The 6,734-nt window shown below is 39.2% G+C and overlaps 1 pseudogene; it reads left to right on the top strand.

Moving 5' to 3' along the window:
• Positions 1-6,734, top strand: part of LOC102991650 (centrosomal protein of 78 kDa-like) — a 28,910-nt pseudogene that overhangs the window by 8,058 nt on the left and 14,118 nt on the right.

Below are 6,734 nucleotides of genomic sequence, written 5' to 3' on the forward strand. Positions count from 1 at the left end.
TATTTGGTATCTGGCTTGTGTTGTCTTTTATACAATGTTGTCTTCTTTCTTTGCACTTTAGTTTAACAGCTCTGTGGTTTCCTATCTTCTTCCTGTGACACTCAGGGCCATCAGAATTTCCTGTGACTGTGATAGTAGAGAGTCCTTCCTCCTCAGAAGTCGAAGAGGTTGATGATTCCTCAGAAAGTGTTCAGGAATAGCCAGAGAAAATCAGTTTGAAACAAGAAGCTTTGCAAGTACAAAGTTATCACTTTAAAGCTATAGAGAAGATTATTTTTCAAGCGGAAGGCTGGTTGCAGCACTGCACAGCTTGTGTGAGGGTTCTGTTTTCCCCTCCCATCTGCATTGTATTCCCTTGAATGGTTCCTTAAAGGTGAATGTTGGACATTTGAACTCTAAGAAATAAAAATGAAAACATGTCGTTAGTATTGTACTTACTTACTTACTTCATATTGTACTTACTATGTATTAGGCACTGTTGGAAGGGAGGAGGGAGAGGAAGAGGAGAAGGAACTTGAACTCCAGAGGAGAAAAGGCTATACTGACATAAACATGAAGCAAACTAAGCTGTGGTTGATTTTTAACTTACTATTGGTGAGGAAGAGAAGAATCCACTTAAACTTGACACTGTAGATGTCCCCCTTTTCAGTGATACACAGGGGTAATGACCACCTATCTAATTTGTTGTCCAAACCAGAACTTGTCCAAACTCCTTACACTTCAGTAGTGTAAGGAGGCGCTCTAATGCTGTAACATCAGGACAACAGGTATAAACTGGAACAGCCCAAGGCGGCTTGGGGTATGTGGTCACCCTGCACAAGGGCAGTGACACTGACACAGTATGGAACGAGGTGTAGTCTATACACAGAGACAGTACATCTGCAGTGGGCAATGTTAATTTAATTGTAATAATGGCAATACTGTCTTGATTTGCAACTTTTATTGTCAACTTGCATGTAATAACAAATAACTAACGTGAGAGGCCCGCGCACCGCGATGAAGAGTGGTCCCCACTTGCCACAACTAGAGAAAGCCCTCGCACAAAAATGAATAAATAAATAATAAAAAACTCCTACAAAAAATAAATAAATAAATAAATAACCTAAACTCTACTTAGTATGTATTAGTATTAATTTGGTATGTACTGAAATGTATTGTGTACTAGTATGTACGTAGTATATATTAGGCTCTAAGTGTTTTTGCATATATTAACTCATTTAATCCTCTGAATAGCCTTATGAGGTTGGTGCTAATATCATTCCCACTTTTGAGAACAGGAAGCTAAGACAGGGAAGGAACTTGCCCAGGCTGTACCTAATTTAGGGTTGGATCGAGGCTTTGAGTTTAGGCTCTCCGCCTGTTCTCTTAAACCTTACTCCCTACTGACTCTCAAATAACAGAAGACTTAACTGCACATAGAACAGAATATAAATTTCAACTCTGACAATGTAAAAGCTAGGTTTGGAAGGTAGACAGGAGGTAGAACAAAGGGAAGATGGTATGAATGTCCTCATTTTACAAAGCGTGACATTGAGAGACTTTATAGTTGATCAACAATGTAGTTGTTTAAGTCCATCACTACAAGTCACAGAGATCATGAGCAGTGGAATAACTAATGATGACATCACGTGACTGAGCAGTGTGGACATAGGAAAGAGTGTAAAGGAACTAACCCCTTACTTAGTAAATTACAAAGTGAACAGATAATGCCTCCAATTTAGTCAGAAAATAGTCATGTAAGAGTATTACTTGGAAATGGAGAAGAATTCAAAATAACAATAGTTGGACCTCCCTGGTGGCGCAGTGGTTAAGAATCTGCTGCCAAGGCAGGGGACACGGGTTCGAGCCCTGGTCCGGGAAGATCCCACATGCCGCGGAACAACGAAGCCCGTGTGCCACAACTATGGAGCCTGCGCTCTAGAGCCTGCGAGCCACAATTACTGAGCCCACGTGCCACAGCTACTGAAGCCCGTGCGCCTAGATCCTGTGCTCCACGACAAGAGAAGCCACTGCAATGAAGAGTAGCCCCCACTCGCCGCAACTAGAGAAAGGCTGCACGCAGCAGTGAAGACCCAACACAGCCAAAAATAAATAAATAATAATTTTAAAAATAATAAAAAATGACAATAATTGACGTAAACCTCATACAAAAGGAAATCCAAACAGCCAGTAAACACAGAAAAGTGTACGACTTCATTAAGTAATAAGAGAAAAGTGAGTCAAAACCAATGAAACTACATGCCAATCAGTTTGACAAATACATAAATAAAGTGTGGTAGTATCAGGTATTGTAGACCCGGAGTACTATGGGAATCTTCTACCCTGCTTATACTGGAGTGTAAATTGACACAACTACTTTGGAAAGCGTTTAGCACTCTCCATCAACTGAAGGTATATAAATAACCTGTGACCCAGCAGCCCTCACCCCGGCCCTGTGTAAATGCACCAGAATAACCAGTACAGCAGGATTCCTGTCCATGATTTGCATTAGCACAAATTGAAAACAAACCAAATGTCCATTAAGAGTCAAAAATTAAACAAATTATGTGTATTCGTACAGTGGGAAAACTGTCAAGCAATAAAATTGAATGAACTAGAGCTACAGGCTGCAATGTGGATGAATTTTTTAAACCAATGTTGAGTGAAAGAAATAAGATAGAAAAGACTTCGTATACTATGATCCTCTACATAAAGTTAGATGTTGACAAACTAAACTCTTTTGTTAGGGATGCATGCAGGTTACAGGAAATGATTGTGGAGAAATGAGGATGGTGTTTAACCTGGAAGAGGGAAGGAGATTGTGGTGAGAAAAGGATATGGGGGGTTTTTGAAATACTGTCATGTATCAATACTTTCAGATTCGAGTAGTGGTTATGTAACTATTCTCTTTTTATTTGTCACATTGACAGTTTTGTTCTGTGCACTTCTCAGGACGCATATCGTATTTTACAATTAAAACCCTGAGTAAAGAATCGGTCGCTTCTTGAGTGCTGGATGTGGGAGTGGGATGAGACTATTTCGTTTTAAGCCCTTCACTACTGCTTGCGGTCACGTGTTCATTCATTCAGCATTAATTGAACATATGCTGTGTACCAAGCACTCTTCTAATTTTATATGTGTTTTAACTCATGTAATCCTCACAAGAGCTCTGTGATATGGGAGCTTATCTCCATTTTATAGGTGAGGAAGTTGAGGCCTAGACTTATAGAACTTGTCCAAGGTTATATAGGTAATGGGTAGTGCCAGGCCCTTTTGCCTCAGAGAATCTGACTTTTTACAATATAATCTAAAAGAGAAATTTAATTACTAATTGTAAGCAAAAAAAAATTGCACATTAAAGAAAATGACAAGTTTTCATCTATCCAATTAGAGAAAAACACACAGTCTGTCTTTCACACGCGTACATCTTGTATTGGCAGGGATTTTCCTTATTAAGCAATTATTTATTGACCATCTACGTTGTGCTAGGCACAGGTGCTGGGAATAAACACTTAAAAAAATACACCCCCTATCTTCAAATAACTTTCTCTAAGTAAGGAAGTAAGCCAACAGTTATAGTAGAGGTTATATACCAAGTGATAGCCTTCATGCATAAAAACGGTTAATATTGAAAAGTTGGAAAGAATTTAAATGTGTAAAATACTTAAGCAGTAAACCCACTCAGTGGAATATTTTGTAACCCACATAAAAATATCAAGGTTATGAATCCCCTGATTATATGAGAAATGATTGATTTCAATGTTAAATGGAGAAAAGGTGAATATAAAATTTGATATCCAATATGATGGGAGCTTTGTCCCAGAAAAATCACTCTCGCCAGTGTACAGAAGGGAGGAAGGAGACCAGATGACAGGAAGGAAAAGTATTCCCAAGCCTTATCATTAGTCTTATTGAAGTAATAGAATATCAAGCAATTTTACTTTCTAACTTTTTTGGTTCCATATTTCCATGTAAGGGACATGAATTCATAATACTTTGTAGGAGGAGAGTACACTTGTTCAGAAAAATTTACCACTGTGTTCTAATTCCCTCCATTAGAGGGAGAAATTATTTCATGTAATTGCACTTTGATGTGCTATTTAGAACCAGTCAGGAATTTTAGTCTACTTTCCTCTGACTGTGGTGAGGGTTTTTTGTTTGTTTGCTTATTTGTTTAGAATTTCTTTGAAATCAGTTTTAGAAGATTGATTAAACCATTATATTAAAAGTATAGGAATTTTGCAATTTTTTCCCCTTTTTCCCCATTGAAAACTTGACTGGCTTTAGTAATGAAACATTAAAGAATTTGAAGTTCTTAGATGCTCAATTTTTTAAACATGTTCTGAATATAAAAATATATGTTCATTGAGCAAATGTTTGAAAACAATGAACAACTCATTGAAGGAAATAAAAGCCACCTCTGCATGTACACACACCTAATCTGCTCATTTGTCTTAAAAAAGTACCAAAAATATTTTGTCTTGTCACTAAATACTCTTCTACATCAGAGAATTTGATTAAGCTTATGCATCATCTCCCAGGAAAAACGCACAGATATATTTTGAATGTAGAACTCCTGAAGCCCATTCATTAACTCTGGTTGAGACCTCTTGTCATTCTTTTCTTAGTGGCTTCATAGCGCATTCCTTCAGACAGTGAGCTGTTTTTATTTAAACCAATCCCAATTTGGAGGCTCTTAGCTTTCTTCTATGGTTTGGTTATAAACAATCTTATGACATCATATTGGTGGATAAATCTTTGCCCACATCTTTGATTTCCTTAGGGTAAACTGATGTAGGATTGTTGTTAGGTACCAAAAGCTACTCTCCAGAAAGTGACACCAGTTCCTCTCCCAATGATGGCATATAATAGAGTTCCTCATTCCTTAAGTGACTGTTCAAAGCAGTTAAAATGTATAAATATACCTTACTGTTTTCATAAGTATAGGTATTCTGATTGTTTATCACTGCATAAGAAACCACCCCGAAACAGTGGCCTAAAACAATGACAATCATTTATTTTGTTCACGAACCTGGAGGTTGAGTAGAACATTAATTCTTTTACTACACTCTTACTGACTGAAAACAATACCTATTTGACTAGCCCACAGTTGTGTAGGTCAGAAGTCCAGGCACAGCGTGACTGGGTTTCCTGCTCAGATACACACGGGAACATGTTAGCATCCAGAGGCTCTGGGAAAGAATGCCTCTAAGCTTCGGCTTGTTGGCATAATTCAGATTTTGCTGTTGCAGGACAGAGGTCTCCGTTTCCTTGCTGGCTGTCAGTCAGGGGACAATCTCAGCTCCTAGAGGCCTCTCGCTTGCCTTCCCTGCCCCAGCATTGGACTTCTTTAGAGCCAGCAATGGAGAGTCTCCCTCTTGTCCCTTTTGTACTTCAATTCATGAAGAGTTCAGGTCCTTTTCATGGGGTGCCTGAGTAGGTAACATCCACCTAGAATAATCTCCCCATCTTAAAAAAATCAACTGATTTTGAACCTTAATTCTGTCTGCAAAATCCCTTCACTGCAGCACCTAGATTTAGAATTTGATTGGATAAGTGGAAGGTTTGTGTACTTCAGTAAGTAGGAGTCTTAGGGGCTCTGTTAGAATTCTGCCTATTGCAAGCAGTGTCCCCACTTCAAGGACCGAAGTGTCTTAGTTCCTAAAACTCCTAAGAGAGTTTATCAGTGTTCATTTTATTTTATTGACCTTGGTGAATGGGAAGACTGCCCCCTCTGTGAACAGGAATGGCACCCAGCTTCCTGAGTCCACAGTGTGGCTCTGCTACTTAGTGGTGTGACCTTGGCTGTGCTGCTCTACTTACTCTACTTCTCTGCCTCTGTTTCCCTCATCTGTAAAATAACATGGAGTTAGTGATTGTTCTTTCCTCATAGAGTTTGTTTGTTTTTTTAAATAAATTTATTTTATTTATCAAATTTTGGCTGCGCTGGGTGTTTGATACTGCTCACGGGCTTTCTCTAGTTGCGTCGAGCGGGGGGGTGGGCTACACTTTGTAGTGGTGTGCGGTCTTCTCATTGCGGTGGTTTCTCTTGTTGTGGAGTATAGGCTCTAGGTGCCCAGGCTTCAGTAGTTGTGGCACGTGGGCTCAGTAGTTGTGACACGGGGCTCAGTAGTTGTGACACGGGAGCTCTAGAGTGTAGGCTCAGTAGTCGTGGCGCACGGGCTTAGTTGCTCCGAGGCACGTGGGATCTTCCCGGACCAGGGCTCGAACCCGTGTTCCCTGCACTGGCAGGTGGATTCTTAACCACTGCGCCACCAGGGAAGCCCCCTCTTAGGGTTTTGGTGATTAGATTATTTAATGCCCAGGGAACTCCAGGAACAGTGCTTGACTGTACATTGCTTTAAAAGTGATTACTTTAAAAAAAAATGCTTTTAAATCTGCAATTATGCAATTCAGGTATGTTAAGCATGTTCATTAATAGGACTTCCTACTATAAAGAGACCCACAAATAAAAATAGAAATTTTCTTTCTTGGTCTTAAGTATTTATTTCTGACTTGCTATGTTATACGCATATGCCTTTTATGGTGGGCTGCCACAAATTTATGATGGAAAGAGTGGAATTTAAATAAATCTTTACTGTGCTAATTTGATAGATTTTGATAATTCATTTCACTAGCATGGTATGATATTACCAGTAGCAGACTAAAATCTGAGTTCAATTCTGGCTCTGCCCCTAAATCCTGATGAGTCCTATAGCTGGAAAGGCTTTTGGATATCATACTACGAATTAGTT

Source organism: Physeter macrocephalus, chromosome 2, assembly GCF_002837175.3.
Source record: "Physeter macrocephalus isolate SW-GA chromosome 2, ASM283717v5, whole genome shotgun sequence".
Lineage (NCBI taxonomy): Eukaryota > Metazoa > Chordata > Mammalia > Artiodactyla > Physeteridae > Physeter > Physeter macrocephalus.